General features: G+C 60.8%; 2 non-coding genes across 2 annotated transcripts; both read left to right on the top strand.

The window, feature by feature from the left end:
* The first annotated feature begins 11,932 nt into the window (after positions 1-11,932).
* On the top strand, positions 11,933-12,051 carry LOC131869364 (5S ribosomal RNA). The gene has a single exon (XR_009367748.1). It is a non-coding gene; the product is annotated as a 5S ribosomal RNA (ribosomal RNA).
* Positions 12,052-19,868: 7,817 nt separating this feature from the next.
* LOC131869350 (5S ribosomal RNA) lies at positions 19,869-19,987 on the top strand. Its single transcript, XR_009367734.1, has one exon. It is a non-coding gene; the product is annotated as a 5S ribosomal RNA (ribosomal RNA).
* Positions 19,988-22,500: the final 2,513 nt, after the last annotated feature.

Here is a 22,500-nt window from a genome sequence, read left to right as displayed (position 1 = left end):
TCGCAGAGAGGTGATAGACGCCAACGAGCCCGCGCATAGCAATCGAGGTGTAAAAAGGGCGTTGAAGGCAGGAAGCCTGGACGAAAGAGGCTACGAGGTCACCTCGAAGCGGTCTAAGAATCGGGCGCACTTGGGGCGACTACCAGTGCCAACCCCTTATCCCGCGGTGCGTCCGACACACAGAAATTTCCAAGGCGGCCAAGGAGCCTCCCCGCATAGCAATCGGGGTGTGAGGTTACGGATGCAGCATTGATAGCAATCGAGGTGTGAGGCGAAGGATGCAGAAGTGAGAGCCGAGGGATGTAGCAGAGATAGCAATCGGGGTGTGTGATGCAGAAGAGATAGCAATCGAGGTGTGCGGTGGGAAGGGCCCAGCAGCCAGAATGCATGAAGCGACGGATGAAGCAGTGATGACAACCGGGCTGTGAGGAGAGGAGGGATGCAGCCAAGAAAGCAATCAGGGCTCGAGGCAAGGGATGCATCAAGGATAGCAATCATGTTGTGAGGCGAGATTCCAAAGGCTAAACGTGAGAGGCTGCAGGGTCGACTCAGAGAGGTCTATGCATGTGAGAGGCTGAAAGCAAGGTCGACTCGGAGCGGTCTATGCATCGGGCGCGCTTGGGGCGACTACCAGTGCCAACCCCTTATCCCGCGACGCGTCCGACAAAGAGAACGTTCCAAGGCGGCAGAGGAGGTTACCAGCCGAAGGATGCAGTAGCAATAACAGGTATAGTTCCGCGGCGGCCGAGAAGACTCACCGCATAGGAATCGGGATGCGAGGCGAGGGATGCGGCGGGAAGGCCCCGACGGCTAAACGGAAGAGGCTGCAGGGCCGCCTCGGAATGGTCCAAGCATCGGATGCGATTGGGACGACTACCAGTGCCAACCCCTTATCCCGCGATGCGTCCGATACACAGATAGTTCCAAGGCGGCCGAGGAGCCTCACCGCATATCAATCGGGGTGCGAGGCGAGGGATGGGGCGGGAAGGCCCCAACGGCTAGACGGAAGAGGCTTCAGGGCCACCTCGGAATGGTCCAAGCATCGGACGCGCTTGGGGCGACTGCCAGTGCCAACCCCTTATCCCGCGATGCGTCCGATACACAGATGGTTCCAAGGCGGCCGAGGAGCCTCACCGCATAGCAATCGGGGGTGCGAGGCGAGGGATGGGGCGGGAAGGCCCCAACGGCTAGACGGAAGAGGCTTCAGGGCCGCCTAGGAATGGTCCAAGCATCGGACACGCTTGGGGCGACTACCAGTGACAGCCCCCTATCCCGCGATGCGTCCGATACGAAGATGGTTCCAAGGCGGCCGAGGAGCCTCACCGCATAGCAATCGGGGTGCGAGGTGGGGGATGCGGCGAGATGGCCCCAACGGCTAGACGGAAGAGGCCACAGGGCCGCGTCGGAATAGTCCAAGCATCGGACGCGCTTGGGGCGACTACCAGTGACAACCCCTTATCCCGCGATGCGTCCGATACGAAGATAGTTCCAAGGCGGCCGAGGAGCCTCACCGCATAGCAATCGGGGTGCGAGGTGGGGGATGCGGCGAGATGGCCCCAACGGCTAGACGGAAGAGGCTGCAGGGCCGCCTCGGAATAGTCCAAGCATCGGACGCGCTTGGGGCCACTACCAGTGACAACCCCTTATCCCGCGATGCGTCCGATACGAAGATAGTTCCAAGGCGGCCGAAGAGCCTCACCGCATAGCAATCGGGGTGCGAGGTGGGGGATGCGGCGAGATGGCCCCAACGGCTAGACGGAAGAGGCCACAGGGCCGCCTCGGAATAGTCCAAGCATCGGACGCGCTTGGGGCGACTACCAGTGACAACCCCTTATCCCGCGATGCGTCCGATACGAAGATAGTTCCCAGGCGGCCGAGGAGCCTCACCGCATAGCAATCGGGGTGCGAGGCGAGGGATGCGGCGAGATGGCCCCAAAGGCTAGACGGAAGAGGCTGCAGGGCTGCCTCGGAATAGTCCAAGCATCGGACGCGCTTGGGGCGACTACCACTGCCAACCCCTTATCCCGCGATGCGTCCGATACACAGATAGTTCCGAGGCGGCCGAGGAGGTGGGGGATGCAGCGAGATGGCCCCAACGGCTAGACGGAAGAGGCTGCAGGGCCGCCTCGGAATAGTCCAAGCATCGGACGCGCTTGGGGCGACTACCAGTGACAACCCCTTATCCCGCGATGCGTCCGATACACAGATAGTTCCGAGGCGGCCAAGGAGCCTCACCGCATAGCAATCGTGGTGCGAGGTGGGGGATGCGGCGAGATGGCCCCAACGGCTAGACGGAAGAGGCTGCAGGGCCGCCTCGGAATGGTCCAAGCATCGGATGCGCTTGGGGCGACTACCACTGCCAACCCCTTATCCCGCGATGCGTCCGATACACAGATAGTTCCAAGGCGGCCGAGGAGCCTCACAGCATAGCAATCAGGGTGCGAGGCGAGGGATGCGGCGAGAAAGCCCCAACGGCTAGAGGGAAGAGGCTTCAGGTCCGCCTCGGAATGGTCCAAGCATCGGACGCGCTTGGGGCGACTACCAGTGACAACCCCTTATCCCGCGACGCGTCCGATACACAGATAGTTCCAAGGCGGCCGAGGAGCCTCACCGCATAGCAATCGGGGTGCGAGGCGAGGGATGCGGCGAGAAGGACCCAACGGCTACACGGAAGAGGCTTCGGGGCCGCCTCGGAATGGTCCAAGCATCGGACGCGCTTGGGGCGACTACCAGTGACAACCCCTTATCCCGCGACGCGTCCGATACACAGATAGTTCCAAGGCGGCCGAGGAGCCTCACCGCATAGCAATCGGGGTGCGAGGCGAGGGATGCGGCGAGAAGGACCCAACGGCTAGACGGAAGAGGCTTCGGGGCCGCCTCGGAATGGTCCAAGCATCGGACGCGCTTGGGGCGACTACCAGTGACAACCCCTTATCCCGCGACGCGTCCGATACACAGATAGTTCCAAGGCGGCCGAGGAGCCTCACCGCATAGCAATCGGGGTGCGAGGCGAGGGATGCGGCGAGAAGGACCCAACGGCTAGACGGAAGAGGCTTCGGGTCCGCCTCGGAATGGTCCAAGCATCGGACGCGCTTGGGGCGACTACCAGTGACAACCCCTTATCCCGCGACGCGTCCGATACACAGATAGTTCCAAGGCGGCCGAGGAGCCTCACCGCATAGCAATCGGGGTGCGAGGCGAGGGATGCGGCGAGAAGGACCCAACGGCTAGACGGAAGAGGCTTCGGGTCCGCCTCGGAATGGTCCAAGCATCGGACGCGCTTGGGGCGACTACCAGTGACAACCCCTTATCCCGCGACGCGTCCGATACACAGATAGTTCCAAGGCGGCCGAGGAGCCTCACCGCATAGCAATCGGGGTGCGAGGCGAGGGATGCGGCGAGAAGGACCCAACGGCTAGACGGAAGAGGCTTCGGGTCCGCCTCGGAATGGTCCAAGCATCGGACGCGCTTGGGGCGACTACCAGTGACAACCCCTTATCCCGCGACGCGTCCGATACACAGATAGTTCCGAGGCGGCCGAGGAGCCTCACCGCATAGCAATCGGGGTGCGAGGCGAAGGATGCGGCGAGAAGGACCCAACGGCTAGACGGAAGAGGCTTCGGGTCCGCCTCGGAATGGTCCAAGCATCGGACGCGCTTGGGGCGACTACCAGTGACAACCCCTTATCCCGCGACGCGTCCGATACACAGATAGTTCCAAGGCGGCCGAGGAGCCTCACCGCATAGCAATCGGGGTGCGAGGCGAGGGATGCGGCGAGAAGGACCCAACGGCTAGACGGAAGAGGCTTCAGGGCCGCCTCGGAATGGTCCAAGCATCGAACGCGCTTGGGGCGACTACCAGTGACAACCCCTTATCCCGCGACGCGTCCGATACACAGATAGTTCCGAGGCGGCCGAGGAGCCTCACCGCATAGCAATCGGGGTGCGAGGCGAGGGATGCGGCGAGAAGGACCCAACGGCTAGACGGAAGAGGCTTCAGGGCCGCCTCGGAATGGTCCAAGCATCGGACGCGCTTGGGGCGACTACCAGTGACAACCCCTTATCCCGCGACGCGTCCGATACACAGATAGTTCCGAGGCGGCCGAGGAGCCTCACCGCATAGCAATCGGGGTGCGAGGCGAGGGATGCGGCGAGAAGGACCCAACGGCTAGACGGAAGAGGCTTCAGGGCCGCCTCGGAATGGTCCAAGCATCGGACGCGCTTGGGGCGACTACCAATGACAACCCCTTATCCCGCGACGCGTCCGATACACAGATAGTTCCGAGGCGGCCGAGGAGCCTCACCGCATAGCAATCGGGGTGCGAGGCGAGGGATGCGGCGAGAAGGACCCAACGGCTAGACGGAAGAGGCTTCAGGGCCGCCTCGGAATGGTCCAAGCATCGGACGCGCTTGGGGCGACTACCAGTGACAACCCCTTATCCCGCGACGCGTCCGATACACAGATAGTTCCGAGGCGGCCGAGGAGCCTCACCGCATAGCAATCGGGGTGCGAGGCGAGGGATGCGGCGAGAAGGACCCAACGGCTAGACGGAAGAGGCTTCAGGGCCGCCTCGGAATGGTCCAAGCATCGGACGCGCTTGGGGCGACTACCGTTGCCAACCCCTTATCCCGCGATGCGTCTGATACACAGATAGTTCCGAGGCGGCCGAGGAGCCTCACCGCATAGCAATCGGGTTGCGAGGCAGATTATTGGGAAGGGAACCCCCTGGGATGCGGCTCAAGCAGTGCCCAAAGGGACTGGAATGCGGAATCACATCGAGAGACCCAAATGCTATACGAGGGCTCAAATCGAATTATCGATTTGGCCACGACATGGACGCATCGGAACGACTACCTTTGCCGAACCACTCGCAATTGCATCCATACCGAAACCAATAGACATTTCCGTTAGAGCCCTCGCATAGCATTCGGGAATCTCGCATGCCCCTCTAAATCGACCAATGCTGGCGCTCAATGAAAATCCGAGCGCTACCACCGTTCGAGCGCCAGCATTGGTCGAGTTAGAGGGGCACGGGGGAGAATGCTCCAGTCAACACCTCCCCTATATAAGTTATTTGTCCGATTCTCGCACAACCGTAGTCTGCCTCGTCGAATCAAACAACGGTCCCAGATTCCGACTTCCGTTCCGTAGAGACCCAAAAGCTAGATGGAGGCTCGCAAGAAAGAGAGTCGGCGCATAGCAATCGGGTTTCTCGAACGTTTAGGGACCGAGCTCACTTGCGGATAGGGCAAAATCCGCCAAGCAACCCAAAAGCTAGACGGGGGCTCGAATCGAATCGCCTAGGCGGCCACAACAACGACGTGTTGGATCGACTACCAGTGCCAAACCATTCAGCAAGACTAGTCTGTGTCGAGGCCGGATAGAGATTCTCAGAGAGCGCCCGCATAGCATTTAGGAGACCTGCCGCGTCCCTCACACTCGACAAATGGTGGTGCACGTTTATAAATCCGAGCGATCCCAACCCTTTCAAGCACCAACATCGGTCGAGATAGAGGGGCACGGAGGGGGCTGCGTGAGACAACACAGTCCCCTATATAAGTTATTTGTCCGATTCTCACACATCCGAAGAATGGTCATCAAATCGGACAACAGCCCAAACTTCCGACTTCCGTCCCAGAAAGCCCAAGAGCTATCTAAAACGTTCATGGCCGGAACTCGATCGCGGCTATACCAGTCCGCCAAGCAACCCAAAAGCTAGACTGGAGCTCTAGTCGAATCACCTCTGTGGCCATTGCAAGGACGTGTTGGAGCGACTACCATTGCCGAACCATTCCGCAGGTCGAGTCCATACCAAGGCCGCATAGAGATTCACGATGAGCTCCTGCATAGCAATCAGGAGACTTGCCGTGTCCATCACAATCGATAAATCCTGGTGCAAGATTTTTGCATCCGAGCGCTCCAACCAGTCGAGCACCAGCATCAATCGACATAAACGGGCACGGGGGGAGGATGCTCGAGAACACTACCTCCCCTATATAAGTTATTTGTCCGATTCTCAAGCAGCCGAAGTCTGGTCATCGAATCGGGTCAAAGACCACAACTTCCGACTTTACCCACAATGCAAGTCATCGAATCGAACATCGGCCCCCGAGTCGGACTCCATGCGTATGTCAGGTCATCGGACCCAAATTCCGCCTTCCTGCGCATGGCGGGCCATCAATATCAACTCGGTCATCGGACCCAAACTCCGCCTTTTTGCGTATGGCACGCCTTCAAATCGGTCATCGGACCCAAATTCCGCCTTCCTGTGCATGGCGGGCCATCAACATCAACTCGGTCATCGGACCCAAATTCCGCCTTTCTGCGCATGGCACGCCATCAACTCGGTCATCGGACCCAAATTCCGCCTTCCTGCGCATGGCAGGTCATCGGACACAAATTCAGACCTCGCCAATATGCCTACGTATCGAATCGGTCATCGGACCCAACTTCCGACTTCATCCATACTGTAGGGTCTTTGAGGTTGGCGCGGTGCGCTCAACCCAGGGAGTCGACCCATCGAAGCATACACCTCCCCTATATAAGCTATTTGTCCGATTCCCACACCTGTGTAGTTTGCACCTCTGACCAGGACATCGACCCCAACTTCCGAACTCGACTGCAACGACGGCACCAGCGCCTTGGTGCGCACCTTGCGACGCACAGTCCCAACATTCGCCTTCCTGCACATGGCAGGTCATCGGACCCAAATTCCGACCTCGCGAGTATGCCTACATATCGAATCGGTCATCGGACCCAACTTCCGACTTCATCCATACCGTAGGGTCTTTGAGGTTGGCGCGGTGCGCTCAACCCGGGGAGTCGACCCAACGAAGCATACACCTCCCCTATATAAGCTATTTGTCCGATTCCCACACCTGTGTAGTTTGCACCTCCGATCAAGACATCGACCCCAACTTCCGAACTCGCCTCCAACGACCGAACCAGCGCCTTGGTGCGCACCTTGCAACGCACAGTGCCAACATTCGCCTTCCTGCACGTGGCAGGTCATCGGACCCAAATTCCGACCTCGCGAGTATGCCTACATATCGAATCGGTCATCGGACCCAACTTCCGACTTCATCCATACCGTAGGGTCTTTGAGGTTGGCGCGGTGCGCTCAACCCGGGGAGTCGACCCAACGAAGCATACACCTCCCCTATATAAGCTATTTGTCCGATTCCCACACCTGTGTAGCTTGCACCTCCGATCAGGACATCGACCCCAACTTCCGAACTCGACTAAAAAGACCGCACCAGCGCCTTGGTGTGCACCTTGCAACGCACAGTGTCAACATTCGCCTTCCTGCACATGGCAGGTCATCGGACCCAAATTCCGACCTCATGAGCATACCTACTAATCGAATCGGTCATCGGACCCAACTTCCGACTTCATCCATACCGTAGGGTCTTTGAGGTTGGCGCGGTGCGCTCAACCTGGGGAGTCGACCCATCGAAGCATACACCTCCCCTATATAAGCTATTTGTCCGATTCCGACACCTGTGTAGTTTGCACCTCCGCTCAGGACATCGACCCCAACTTCCGAACTCGCCTGCAACGACCGAACCAGCGCCTTGGTGCGCACCAAAAGTGCGCACTTTTGGAGGGCACTTTTCTGCGCTCCAAAGGTGCGCACTTTTGGAGGGCACTTTTTGGAGGGCACTTTTCTGCGCTCCAAAGGTGCGCACTTTTGGAGGGCACTTTTTGGAGGGCACTTTTCTGCGCTCCAAAGGTGCGCACTTTTGGAGGGCACTTTTTGGAGGGCACTTTTCTGCGCTCCAAAGGTGCGCACTTTTGGAGGGCACTTTTTGGAGGGCACTTTTCTGCGCTCCAAAGGTGCGCACTTTTGGAGGGCACTTTTTGGAGGGCACTTTTCTGCGCTCCAAAGGTGCGCACTTTTGGAGGGCACTTTTTGGAGGGCACTTTTCTGCGCTCCAAAGGTGCGCACTTTTGGAGGGCACTTTTTGGAGGGCACTTTTCTGCGCTCCAAAGGTGCGCACTTTTGGAGGGCACTTTTTGGAGGGCACTTTTCTGCGCTCCAAAGGTGCGCACTTTTGGAGGGCACTTTTTGGAGGGCACTTTTCTGCGCTCCAAAGGTGCGCACTTTTGGAGGGCACTTTTTGGAGGGCACTTTTCTGCGCTCCAAAGGTGCGCACTTTTGGAGGGCACTTTTGTGCACTCCAAAGGTGCGCACTTTTGGAGGGCACTTTTCCTGTGCTCCAAAGGTGCACACCTAGGTGAGCACCTTCGACCACACCTTGTAGCACACCAAACTCTGACTTTCGACTTCATCCGCAATGCAGGGTCTTTGAGGTTGGCGCAATGCGCACAACCAGGGGAGTCGACCCATCAAACCCAACACCTCCCCTATATAAGCTATTTGTCTGATTCTCATACATGCGTAGCCTGCAGGAGCAATTAGGACATCGACCCCAACTTTCGGCTTCTAAACGAAAACAAGGTCTTTGAGGTTGGTGTAATGCGAACAACTAGGGGAGTCAACCCATCAAACCCAACACCTCCCCTATATAAGCTATTTGTCTGATTCTCATACATGTGTAGTCTACAGGAGCAATTAGGACATCGACCCCAACTTTTGACTTCTTAACGAAAACAAGGTCTTTGAGGTTGACGTAATGCGCACAACCAGGGGAGTCGACCCATCAAACCCAACACCTCCCCTATATAAGCTATTTGTCCGATTCTCATACATGTGTATCCTGCAGGAGCCATTAGGACATTGACCCCAACTTTTGACTTCTTAACGAAAACAAGGTCTTTGAGGTTGGCGTAATGCGCACAACCAAGGGAGTTGACCCATCAAACCCAACACCTCCCCTATATAAGCTATTTGTCTGATTCTCATACATGTGTAGCCTGCAACAACGATTAGGACATCCACCCCAACTTCTGAATTCGTCTGCGTTGACCGCACCAAAGGTGCACGCCTTGGTGCTCACCAAAATCCGACTTCCGACTTCTTCTGCTATGCGGGGTCTTTGAGGTTGGCGCAGTGCGCACAACCAGGGGAGTCAACCCACCGAATGCAACACCTCCCCTATATAAGCTATTTGTCTGATTCTCATACATGCGTAGACTGCAGCAATGATTAGGACATCCACCCCAACTTTTGACTTCTTAAACAAGACAGGGTCTTTGAAGTTGGTGCAGTGCACACAACCAGGGGAGTCGACCCATCAAACGCAACACCTCCCCTATATAAAGCTATTTGTCCGATTCTCATACGTGTAGTCTGCAGCAGCGATTAGGACATCGACCCCAACTTCCGAATTCGTTTGCATTGACCGCACCAAAGGTGCACGCCTTGGTGTGCACCCTGGAGTGCACTTTGGTGCTCACCTCGGTGCACACTTTGGTGTGCACCTCGGTGTGCACCAAAGGTGCGCACCTTGGAGCGCACCAAAGGTGTACACTTTGGAGCGCACCACATAGGGTCTTTGAGAGGTTGGCGCAGTGCGCACACCAAGGTGGGTGTTGAGGTGCGTGCCGAGGTGGGTGGGTGCTAGGGTGCGCTCCATGGTGGGTGCCAGGGTGGGTGCGTGCTAGGGTGGATTCCAAAGAGGGTCATAGGGTGGGTGCCAAGGTGGGTTGGTGATATAGTGGGTTCAAAGGTGGGTACTAGGGTGGGTTCCAAGGTGGGTCACAAGTTGGGTGCCAGGATGCGTGGGTGTTAGGTTGGGTGCCAAGGTGGGCTCCTGCGTGGGTGGGTGCTAGGGTGGGTTTCAAGGTGGACGCGAGGGCGGGTGCCAAGGTGGGTAACAAGTTGGGTGTTAGGATGGGTGAGTGCTAGAGTGGGTGCCAAGGTGGGTGGGTGCTAAGGTGGATGCCAAGGTGGTTCACAGGGTGGGTGGGTTCTAGGGTGAGTTCCAAGGTGGGTCACAGGTTCAGTGCTAGGGTGGGTGTCAAGGCGGGTGTCGAGGTGCCTGGGTGCTAGGGTGTGGATGCCAATGTGGGTCATAGGGTGGGTACTAGGGTGGGCTGCAATGTGGGTGCCAAGGTGGGTAACATGCTCGGTGGGTTCTAAATTGGGTGCCAGGGTGGGTGTGCACCCACCTTGCCCGAGGTGGGTGCCAAGGTGCCAGTGTGGGTGGGTGCTAAGGTGGATGCCAAGGTGGGTGAGAAGGTGGGTGATAGGTTGAGTGGTAGGATGGGTGGGTGCCAAGATGGGTCACAGGGTGGGTGCAAGGGTGGGTAGGTGCTAGGGTTGGTGTCAGGGTGGGTGGGTGCTAGGTTGGGTTCCAAGGTGGGTGCGAGGGTGAGTGTCAAGGTGGGTCACAGGTTAGGTGCTAGGATGGGTGAGTGCTAGGGTGCAAAGGTGCCAGGGTGGGTGCTAGGATGGGTCGATGCTAGGGTGAGTGGCAAGGTGGGTCCACAAGTGTCAAGGTGGGTGCCGAGGTGGGTGCCAAGTCGGCGACTGCTATGGTGGATGCCAAGGTGGGTCACGGGGTGGGTGCCAAGTTGCTAGGTTGGGTTCCAAGGTGGGTGCCAACGTGGGTGCTAGGGTGCGTGGGTTAAAGGGTGTGTCACAACGTGGGTGCCAGGATGGGTGCGCACCCACACTGGCCAAGACGGGTGCGGGTGCAAGGTTGGGTTCCAAGCCCGGTCACAGGCTGGGTGCTAGGATGGGTGGGTGCCAAGGTGGGCACCAGGGTGGGTGCACCCACCCTGGCCAAGGTGGGTCACGGGGTGGGTCCTAGGGTGGGTAACGGGGTGGGTACTAAGGTGCGTGCCAAGGTGGGTCATAGGGTGGGTGCCAAGGTGGGCACCAGGGTGGGTGTGCACCAACCCTAGCCAGGGTAGGTCACGGGGTGGTTGTCGGGGTGGGCGTCAAGGAGCCAAGGTGGGTGGCAAGTAGCCAAGTTGCGTGCCAAGGTGGGTGTCGGGGTGGGTGCCAAGGATCCAAGGTGGGTGCCAAGGAACCAAGGTGGGTGTCTGGGTGGGTGCCGAGGTGGGAGCCAGGGTGGGTCCCAAGGTGAGTGCAAAGGTGGGTGCCAGGGTCAAGGTGAGTGCCAATGTGGGTTCCAAGGTGCCAGGGTCAGGGTGAGTGCCAATGTGGGTTCAAAGGTGCTAAGTTGGGTGCGAGGTTGGGTGCGAGGGTGGGTGGGTGCCAAGGTGTGCTAGGTGGAAGCCCGGGTGGGTCGGCATCCCATGGGTGTCGAGTTGGGTGCCTGATGGGTGCTTCTTGTCAAGTTTTAGTCGTCGGGACTCATTTCGAGCCTTAGAGGTCGTTTCTTGTCCGGTTGCCCTGTCTTCGACCTGGGAACCCAATTTTGGTCCTCGGGTCCCATTTTTTTTTGTCTCGCATCCCACTTTTGGCCTGTGGCCTTTTCGGGGTCGATTCTCGTTTTGGGCATCAGAGCATGTTTCTTCTCCTAAAACCCAATATTTGTTTATTAAGTCTCGGAACACATTTTTGTTCTCGTGGACCCATCATGGGTCTTGGAACGCATTTGTGGTCCTTGGGTCCCATTTTGCATCCCGAAACTTGTGTTTTGGTGCTTGATCCCTATTTTGGGTGCCCACCTTGCACCAAGTGCGCACCCGGGGCAAACCGAGCGCCTTGGTGCACCGGGGCAAGATCGAGCGTGCACCCGAGGCGCCCCGAACATGCACCAAGGTGCACTCGGCCCACATGTGAGCGCAGGTCGTTGCGCCCGAGGTGGTGTGTGGGCACCGCGTTGCAGACGGGACACTGCACGCACACGACGCCCCCTCCAGGTGCACGCACGTAGGCCGGGCCGGGTGCACACCCGACGCCCTAGCAAGGTGCGCGCACCCGGGCAGGGCTCACACTTGGCGAACGGGGCGCACTTCGCGAGGGAGGGTGTGCACCTCGACGGGGGTGGGTGGCCGGGGTGGATTCGCACGTGGGTCGCGGTTTGCTAAGTACACACTGCGACAAGCTCATAACGGGTGCGATCATACCAGCATTAGTGCACCGGATCCCATCAGAACTCCGCAGTTAAGCGCGCTTGGGCCGGAGTAGTACTGGGATGGGTGACCTCCCGGGAAGTCCCGGTGTTGCACCCTTTTTTAGTTTTTCGCCGGGCGTCGCAATGCTATTTGAATAAACCTTTTGCCCGTTTGCGTTCTCGTCGGGGCCGGGCCGGGCCGGGGTGCGCTGCCCGCACTACCGCGCGCGCGGGGGCGACACCGAGCGCGCACCCGAGGCACCCCGAGCACACAGGCCACGGTGCAACCCGGGCGTTGTGCGCGCACCCCGGTGCGCCCGAGGTGCTGCGCGCGCACCCAGGTGAAATCGGTGTGCACCTCGGCCAGTGCGCGCTCGGTCGAGTCGCGCACGTTGGCCAAGGTGCACGGTGATGTTTCTTACTCTAAGGTTCCGCACCAGACGCCCGGGACAGGTGAGCGAAGCTGGGCGGGGCCGGGTGCGCGGCCGGGGCAGGTGCACGCAGCTGGAGAGAGCTTTGGAGCACACTTCGGAGCGCACCAATGATGCGCTCCATTCAAAAGTTTCCTGAAAAGGCAAAAAAAGTTGAGATTATAGAATTTCCCACTTGAGAGATTGTAAAAAAAAAAAATTTAAAATGAAGGAAACGCGGGTGCCAAGGTGTGCGCAGCCCAGCCAAGGTGTGCGCACCAAGGCGCCCACCCTGGCGAAGGTGCACGCAAGGTGCGCACCCGAGGCAAACCGGACAATTAACCCAACTTTCGACTTCGCGCGCACCTTGGAGCGCACTTCGGAGCGCTCCTTGGTGCGCACCAATCTTGGGCACCTCGGAGTGCACCATGGCGCCCACCAAGGTGCGCACCCGGGGCAAACCGAGCTCCGACTTCGTGCGCACCTTGGAGCGCACGAAAGGTGCGCACCATGGCGCCCACCAAGGTGCGCAGCCCAGCCAAGGCGTGCGCATCAAGGTGCGCACCCTGGCGAAGGTGCGCACCCGGGGCAAACCGAGCTCCGACTTCGTGCGCACCTTGGAGCGCACAAAAGGTGCGCAACCCAGCCAAGGTGTGCGCACCCCGGTCAAACCGAGCTCCGAATCGTGCGCACCAGAGGTGCACGCCATCGTGCGCACCTTGGAGCACACTTCGGAGCCCTCCTTGGTGCGCGCCGATGTTGCGCACCTCGGAGCGCACCCGGGGAAAACAATGCAATTAACCCGACTTTCGACTTCGTGGGCACCTCGGAGCGCTCTCGGGTTCGCACCTCGGAGCACACCGAGGTGCGCACCTTTGATGCGCTGCCTTCACCAATTTCCAGAAAAGGCAAGAAAACATTGAGAAGGTGTGCGCACCGAGGTGCCCACCCTGGCGAAGGTGCACGCGAGGTGCGCACCCGGGGCAAACCGGGCTCCGACTTCGTGCACGCCGCACCTTGGAGCACACTTCGGAGCGCTCCTTGGTGCGCACCAGGGCGCGCAACCCAGCCGAGGTGCCCACCCCGGCGAAGGTGCACGCGAGGTGCGCACCCGGGGCAAACCGGGCTCCGACTTCGTGCACGCCATGGTGCCCACCGCGGCGAAGGTGCACGCGAGGTGCGCACCCGGGGCAAACCGGGCTCCGACTTCGTGCACGCCGCACCTTGGAGCACACTTCGGAGCGCTCCTTGGTGCGCACCATGGTGCCCACCAGGGCGCGCAACCCCGCCGAAGGTGCACGCGAGGTGCGCACCCGGGGCAAACCGGGCTCCGACTTCGTGCACGCCGCACCTTGGAGCACACTTCGGAGCGCTCCTTGGTGCGCACCATGGTGCCCACCAGGGCGCGCAACCCCGCCGAAGGTGCACGCGAGGTGCGCACCCGGGGCAAACCGGGCTCCGACTTCGTGCACGCCATGGTGCGCACCGCGGCGAAGGTGCGCACCCGGGGCAAACCGGGCTCCGACTTCGTGCACGCCGCACCTTGGAGCACACTTCGGAGCGCTCCTTGGTGCGCACCAGGGCGCGCAACCCAGCCGAGGTGCCCACCCCGGCGAAGGTGCACGCGAGGTGCGTACCCGGGGCAAACCGGGCTCCGACTTCGTGCACGCCGCACCTTGGAGCACACTTCGGAGCGCTCCTTGGTGCGCACCATGGTGCCCACCAGGCCGCGCAACCCAGCCAAGGTGTGCGCACCAAGGTGCACGCGAGGTGCGCACCCGGGGCAAACCGGGGTCCGACTTCGTGCACGCCGCACCTTGGAGCACACATCGGGGCGCTCCCGGGTTCGCACCGGCGTTGCGCACCGTGGTGGGCACCTCGGAGCACACCAAGGTGGGCAGCGAGGTGCGCACCTTTGATGCGATGCCTTCACTAATTTCCATAAAAGGCAAAAAAAAAACGAGATTTTAAAATTTCCGTTTTGAAAGATAGTGAGAAAAAGGGAATGCTGGTGCCATCTTGAGCCCGCCCTGGTGCGCAGCCCAGCCAAGGTGTGCGCACCAAGGTGCCCACCCTGGCGAAGGTGCGCGCCCGGGCAATTAATCCAACTTCCAACTTCGCGCGCGCCAGGGTGGGAGCGCACCCAACAACCGGGCCTGGGAAGAGCCAATGCGAGAAACCCCACCAAACGCTCTGACAAAAAAAGAGGGGGCGCTCCAGTAACCCCGCTTCGGAGCGCACCCTGGGCAAACCCAGCCAAGGTGCCCACCCCGGCCAAGGTGCAGGCGAGGTGCGCACCCGGGGCAAACCGGGCTCCGACAACGTGCACGCCGCACCTTGGAGCACACTTCGTAGCGCTCCCGGGTGCGCACCTCAGAGCACACCAAGGTGGGCAGCGAGGTGCGCACCTTTGATGCGCTGCCTTCACTAATTTCCAGAAAAGGCAAAAAAAAAAGGAGATTTTAAAATTTCCGTTTTGAAAGATAGTGAAAAAAACGGAACGCGCGTGCCATCTTGAGCCCGCCCTGGTGCGCAGCCCAGGTAAGGTGCCCACCCTGGCAAAGGTGCGCACCCGGGCAATTAACCCTACTTCCGACTTCGTGCGCGCCAGGGTGGCAACCGGGCCTCGGAAGAGCCAATGCGAGAAACCCCACCAAACGCTCCGACAAAAAAAGAGGCGGCGCTCCAATAACCCCGCTTCGGAGCGCAGCCGGGGCAAACCCAGCCAAGGTGCCCACCCCGACGAAGGTGCACGCGAGGTGCGCACCCGGGGCAAACCGGGCTCCGACAACGTGCACGCAGCACCTTGGAGCACACTTCGAAGCACTCCCGGGTGCCCACCGGCGTTGCGCACCGTGGTGGGCAGCGAGGTGCGCACCTTTGATGCGCTGCCTTCACTAATTTCCAGAAAAAGGCAAAAAAAAATGAGATTTTAAAATTTCCGTTTTGAAAGATAGTGAAAAAAAAGGAACGCGGGTGCCATCTTGAGCCCGCCCTGGTGCGCAGCCCAGGCAAGGCATGCGCACCAAGGTGCCCACCCGAGGTGCACACCCGGGGCAAACCGGGCTCCGACTTCGTGCAGGCCGCACCTTGGAGCACACTTCGGAGCGCTCCTTGGTGCGCACCATGGTGCCCACCAGGGCGCGCAACCCAGCCAAGGTCTGCACACCAAGGTGCCCACCCCGGCGAAGGTGCACGCGAGGTGCGCACCCGGGGCAAACCGGGCTCCGACTTCGTGCACGCCATGGTGCCCACCGCGGCGAAGGTGCACGCGAGGTGCGCACCCGGGGCAAACCGGGCTCCGACTTCGTGCACGCCGCACCTTGGAGCACACTTCGGAGCGCTCCTTGGTGCGCACCATGGTGCCCACCAGGGCGCGCAACCCAGCCAAGGTGTGCGCACCAAGGTGCACGCGAGGTGCGCACCCGGGGCAAACCGGGGTCCGACTTCGTGCACGCCGCACCTTGGAGCACACATCGGAGCGCTCCCAGGTTCGCACCAGCGTTGCGCACCTTTGATGCGCTGCCTTCACTAATTTCAAGAAAAGGCAAAAAAAAACGAGATTTTAAAATTTCCGTTCTGAAAGATAGTGAAAAAAACGGAACGCGGGTGCCATCTTGAGCCCTTCCTGGTGCGCAGCCCAGGCAAGTTGTGCGCACCAAGGTGCCCACCCTGGCGGAGGTGCGCGCCCGGGGCAATCCGGGCTCCGACTTCGTGCACTGCATGGTGCCCACCAAGGCGCGCAACCCAGCCAAGGTGCCCACCGCAGCGAAGGTGCACGCGAGGTGCGCACCCGAGGTGCACACCCGGGGCAAACCGGGCTCCGACTTCGTGCACGCCGCACCTTGGAGCACACTTCAGAGCGCTCCTTGGTGCGCACCAGGGCGCGCAACCCAGCCGAGGTGCCCACCCCGGCGAAGGTGCACGCGAGGTGCGCACCCGGGGCAAACCGGGCTCCGACTTCGTGCACGCCATGGTGCCCACCGCGGCGAAGGTGCGCACCCGGGGCAAACCGGGCTCCGACTTCGTGCACGCCGCACCTTGGAGCACACTTCGGAGCGCTCCTTGGTGCGCACCATGGTGCCCACCAGGCCGCGCAACCCAGCCAAGGTGTGCGCACCAAGGTGCACGCGAGGTGCGCACCCGGGGCAAACCGGGGTCCGACTTCGTGCACGCCGCACCTTGGAGCACACATCGGGGCGCTCCCGGGTTCGCACCGGCGTTGCGCACCGTGGTGGGCACCTCGGAGCACACCAAGGTGGGCAGCGAGGTGCGCACCTTTGATGCGATGCCTTCACTAATTTCCATAAAAGGCAAAAAAAAAACGAGATTTTAAAATTTCCGTTTTGAAAGATAGTGAGAAAAAGGGAATGCTGGTGCCATCTTGAGCCCGCCCTGGTGCGCAGCCCAGCCAAGGTTTGCGCACCAAGGTGCCCACCCTGGCGAAGGTGCGCGCCCGGGCAATTAACCCAACTTCCAACTTCGCGCGCGCCAGGGTGGGAGCGCACCCAACAACCGGGCCTGGGAAGAGCCAATGCGAGAAACCCCACCAAACTCTCTGACAAAAAAAGAGGGGGCGCTCCAGTAACCCCGCTTCGGAGCGCACCCTGGGCAAACCCAGCCAAGGTGCCCACCCCGGCCAAGGTGCAGGCGAGGTGCGCACCCGGGGCAAACCGGGCTCCGACAACGTGCACGCCGCACCTTGGAGCACACTTCGTAGCGCTCCCGGGTGCGCACCTCAGAGCACACCAAGGTGGGCAGCGAGGTGCGCACCTTTGATGCGCTGCCTTCACTAATTTCCAGAAAAGGCAAAAAAAAAAGGAGATTTTAAAATTTCCGTTTTGAAAGATAGTGAAAAAAACGGAACGCGCGTGCCATCTTGAGCCCGCCCTGGTGCGCAGCCCAGGTAAGGTGCCACCCTGGCAAAGGTGCGCACCCGGGCAATTAACCCTACTTCCGACTTCGTGCGCGCCAGGGTGGCAACCGGGCCTCGGAAGAGCCAATGCGAGAAACCCCACCAAACGCTCCGACAAAAAAAGAGGCGGCGCTCCAATAACCCCGCTTCGGAGCGCAGCCGGGGCAAACCAAGCCAAGGTGCCCACCCCGACGAAGGTGCACGCGAGGTGCGCACCCGGGGCAAACCGGGCTCCGACAACGTGCACGCAGCACCTTGGAGCACACTTCGAAGCACTCCCGGGTGCCCACCGGCGTTGCGCACCGTGGTGGGCAGCGAGGTGCGCACCTTTGATGCGCTGCCTTCACTAATTTCCAGAAAAAGGCAAAAAAAAATGAGATTTTAAAATTTCCGTTTTGAAAGATAGTGAAAAAAAAGGAACGCGGGTGCCATCTTGAGCCCGCCCTGGTGCGCAGCCCAGGCAAGGCATGCGCACCAAGGTGCCCACCCGAGGTGCACACCCGGGGCAAACCGGGCTCCGACTTCGTGCAGGCCGCACCTTGGAGCACACTTCGGAGCGCTCCTTGGTGCGCACCATGGTGCCCACCAGGGCGCACCCGAGGCAAACCGGGCTCCGACTTCGTGCACGCCGCACCTTGGAGCACACATCGGAGCGCTCCCAGGTTCGCACCAGCGTTGCGCACCTTTGATGCGCTGCCTTCACTAATTTCCAGAAAAGGCAAAAAAAAACGAGATTTTAAAATTTCCGTTCTGAAAGATAGTGAAAAAAACGGAACGCGGGTGCCATCTTGAGCCCTTCCTGATGCGCAGCCCAGGCAAGTTGTGCGCACCAAGGTGCCCACCCTGGCGGAGGTGCGCGCCCGGGGCAAACCGGGCTCCGACTTCGTGCACTGCATGGTGCCCACCAAGGCGCGCAACCCAGCCAAGGTGCCCACCGCAGCGAAGGTGCACGCGAGGTGCGCACCCGAGGTGCACACCCGGGGCAAACCGGGCTCCGACTTCGTGCACGCCGCACCTTGGAGCACACTTCAGAGCGCTCCTTGGTACGCACCAGGGCGCGCAACCCAGCCAAGGTGCTCACCCCGGCGAAGGTGCACGCGAGGTGCGCACCCGGGGCAAACCGGGCTCGGACTTCGTGCACGCCGCACCTTGGAGCACACATCGGAGCGCTCCCGGGTTCGCACCAGCATTGCGCACCTTTGATGCGCTGCCTTCACTAATTTCCAGAAAAGGCAAAAAAAAGAAAAAAATGAGATTTTAAAATTTCCGTTTTGAAAGATAGTGAAAAAAACGGAACGCGGGTGCCATCTTGAGCCCGCCCTGGTGTGCAGCCCAGGCAAGTTGTGCGCACCAAGGCACCCACCCTGGCCAAGGTGGGTCACGGGGTGGGTCCTAGGGTGGGTAACGGGGTGGGTACTAAGGTGCGTGCCAAGGTGGGTCATAGGGTGGGTGCCAAGGTGGGCACCAGGGTGGGTGTGCACCAACCCTAGCCAGGGTAGGTCACGGGGTGGTTGTCGGGGTGGGCGTCAAGGAGCCAAGGTGGGTGGCAAGTAGCCAAGTTGCGTGCCAAGGTGGGTGTCGGGGTGGGTGCCAAGGATCCAAGGTGGGTGCCAAGGAACCAAGGTGGGTGTCTGGGTGGGTGCCGAGGTGGGAGCCAGGGTGGGTCCCAAGGTGAGTGCAAAGGTGGGTGCCAGGGTCAAGGTGAGTGCCAATGTGGGTTCCAAGGTGCCAGGGTCAGGGTGAGTGCCAATGTGGGTTCAAAGGTGCTAAGTTGGGTGCGAGGTTGGGTGCGAGGGTGGGTGGGTGCCAAGGTGTGCTAGGTGGAAGCCCGGGTGGGTCGGCATCCCATGGGTGTCGAGTTGGGTGCCTGATGGGTGCTTCTTGTCAAGTTTTAGTCGTCGGGACTCATTTCGAGCCTTAGAGGTCGTTTCTTGTCCGGTTGCCCTGTCTTCGACCTGGGAACCCAATTTTGGTCCTCGGGTCCCATTTTTTTTTGTCTCGCATCCCACTTTTGGCCTGTGGCCTTTTCGGGGTCGATTCTCGTTTTGGGCATCAGAGCATGTTTCTTCTCCTAAAACCCAATATTTGTTTATTAAGTCTCGGAACACATTTTTGTTCTCGTGGACCCATCATGGGTCTTGGAACGCATTTGTGGTCCTTGGGTCCCATTTTGCATCCCGAAACTTGTGTTTTGGTGCTTGATCCCTATTTTGGGTGCCCACCTTGCACCAAGTGCGCACCCGGGGCAAACCGAGCGCCTTGGTGCACCGGGGCAAGATCGAGCGTGCACCCGAGGCGCCCCGAACATGCACCAAGGTGCACTCGGCCCACATGTGAGCGCAGGTCGTTGCGCCCGAGGTGGTGTGTGGGCACCGCGTTGCAGACGGGACACTGCACGCACACGACGCCCCCTACAGGTGCACGCACGTAGGCCGGGCCGGGTGCACACCCGACGCCCTAGCAAGGTGCGCGCACCCGGGCAGGGCTCACACTTGGCGAACGGGGCGCACTTCGCGAGGGAGGGTGTGCACCTCGACGGGGGTGGGTGGCCGGGGTGGATTCGCACGTGGGTCGCGGTTTGCTAAGTACACACTGCGACAAGCTCATAACGGGTGCGATCATACCAGCGTTAGTGCACCGGATCCCATCAGAACTCCGCAGTTAAGCGCGCTTGGGCCGGAGTAGTACTGGGATGGGTGACCTCCCGGGAAGTCCCGGTGTTGCACCCTTTTTTAGTTTTTCGCCGGGCATCGCAATGCTATTTGAATAAACCTTTTGCCCGTTTGCGTTCTCGTCGGGGCCGGGCCGGGCCGGGGTGCGCTGCCCGCACTACCGCGCGCGCGGGGGCGACACCGAGCGCGCACCCGAGGCGCCCCGAGCACACAGGCCACGGTGCAACCCGGGCGTTGTGCGCGCACCCCGGTGCGCCCGAGGTGCTGCGCGCGCACCCAGGTGAAATCGGTGTGCACCTCGGCCAGTGCGCGCTCGGTCGAGTCGCGCACGTTGGCCAAGGTGCACGGTGATGTTTCTTACTCTAAGGTTCCGCACCAGACGCCCGGGACAGGTGAGCGAAGCTGGGCGGGGCCGGGTGCGCGGCCGGGGCAGGTGCACGCAGCTGGAGAGAGCTTTGGAGCACACTTCGGAGCGCACCAATGATGCGCTCCATTCAAAAGTTTCCTGAAAAGGCAAAAAAAGTTGAGATTATAGAATTTCCCACTTGAGAGATTGTAAAAAAAAAAAATTTAAAATGAAGGAAACGCGGGTGCCAAGGTGTGCGCAGCCCAGCCAAGGTGTGCGCACCAAGGCGCCCACCCTGGCGAAGGTGCACGCAAGGTGCGCACCCGAGGCAAACCGGACAATTAACCCAACTTTCGACTTCGCGCGCACCTTGGAGCGCACTTCGGAGCGCTCCTTGGTGCGCACCAATCTTGGGCACCTCGGAGTGCACCATGGCGCCCACCAAGGTGCGCACCCGGGGCAAACCGAGCTCCGACTTCGTGCGCACCTTGGAGCGCACGAAAGGTGCGCACCATGGCGCCCACCAAGGTGCGCAGCCCAGCCAAGGCGTGCGCATCAAGGTGCGCACCCTGGCGAAGGTGCGCACCCGGGGCAAACCGAGCTCCGACTTCGTGCGCACCTTGGAGCGCACAAAAGGTGCGCAACCCAGCCAAGGTGTGCGCACCCCGGTCAAACCGAGCTCCGAATCGTGCGCACCAGAGGTGCACGCCATCGTGCGCACCTTGGAGCACACTTCGGAGCCCTCCTTGGTGCGCGCCGATGTTGCGCACCTCGGAGCGCACCCGGGGAAAACAATGCAATTAACCCGACTTTCGACTTCGTGGGCACCTCGGAGCGCTCTCGGGTTCGCACCTCGGAGCACACCGAGGTGCGCACCTTTGATGCGCTGCCTTCACCAATTTCCAGAAAAGGCAAGAAAACATTGAGAAGGTGTGCGCACCGAGGTGCCCACCCTGGCGAAGGTGCACGCGAGGTGCGCACCCGGGGCAAACCGGGCTCCGACTTCGTGCACGCCGCACCTTGGAGCACACTTCGGAGCGCTCCTTGGTGCGCACCAGGGCGCGCAACCCAGCCGAGGTGCCCACCCCGGCGAAGGTGCACGCGAGGTGCGCACCCGGGGCAAACCGGGCTCCGACTTCGTGCACGCCATGGTGCCCACCGCGGCGAAGGTGCACGCGAGGTGCGCACCCGGGGCAAACCGGGCTCCGACTTCGTGCACGCCGCACCTTGGAGCACACTTCGGAGCGCTCCTTGGTGCGCACCATGGTGCCCACCAGGGCGCGCAACCCCGCCGAAGGTGCACGCGAGGTGCGCACCCGGGGCAAACCGGGCTCCGACTTCGTGCACGCCGCACCTTGGAGCACACTTCGGAGCGCTCCTTGGTGCGCACCATGGTGCCCACCAGGGCGCGCAACCCCGCCGAAGGTGCACGCGAGGTGCGCACCCGGGGCAAACCGGGCTCCGACTTCGTGCACGCCGCACCTTGGAGCACACTTCGGAGCGCTCCTTGGTGCGCACCAGGGCGCGCAACCCAGCCGAGGTGCCCACCCCGGCGAAGGTGCGTACCCGGGGCAAACCGGGCTCCGACTTCGTGCACGCCGCACCTTGGAGCACACTTCGGAGCGCTCCTTGGTGCGCACCATGGTGCCCACCAGGCCGCGCAACCCAGCCAAGGTGTGCGCACCAAGGTGCACGCGAGGTGCGCACCCGGGGCAAACCGGGGTCCGACTTCGTGCACGCCGCACCTTGGAGCACACATCGGGGCGCTCCCGGGTTCGCACCGGCGTTGCGCACCGTGGTGGGCACCTCGGAGCACACCAAGGTGGGCAGCGAGGTGCGCACCTTTGATGCGATGCCTTCACTAATTTCCATAAAAGGCAAAAAAAAAATGAGATTTTAAAATTTCCGTTTTGAAAGATAGTGAGAAAAAGGGAATGCTGGTGCCATCTTGAGCCCGCCCTGGTGCGCAGCCCAGCCAAGGTGTGCGCACCAAGGTGCCCACCCTGGCGAAGGTGCGCGCCCGGGCAATTAACCCAACTTCCAACTTCGCGCGCGCCAGGGTGGGAGCGCACCCAACAACCGGGCCTGGGAAGAGCCAATGCGAGAAACCCCACCAAACGCTCTGACAAAAAAAGAGGGGGCGCTCCAGTAACCCCGCTTCGGAGCGCACCCTGGGCAAACCCAGCCAAGGTGCCCACCCCGGCCAAGGTGCAGGCGAGGTGCG

This window comes from Cryptomeria japonica, unplaced genomic scaffold (assembly GCF_030272615.1).
Source record: "Cryptomeria japonica unplaced genomic scaffold, Sugi_1.0 HiC_scaffold_245, whole genome shotgun sequence".
NCBI lineage: Eukaryota > Viridiplantae > Streptophyta > Pinopsida > Cupressales > Cupressaceae > Cryptomeria > Cryptomeria japonica.
This window is presented reverse-complemented; position numbering and strand designations above follow the sequence as displayed.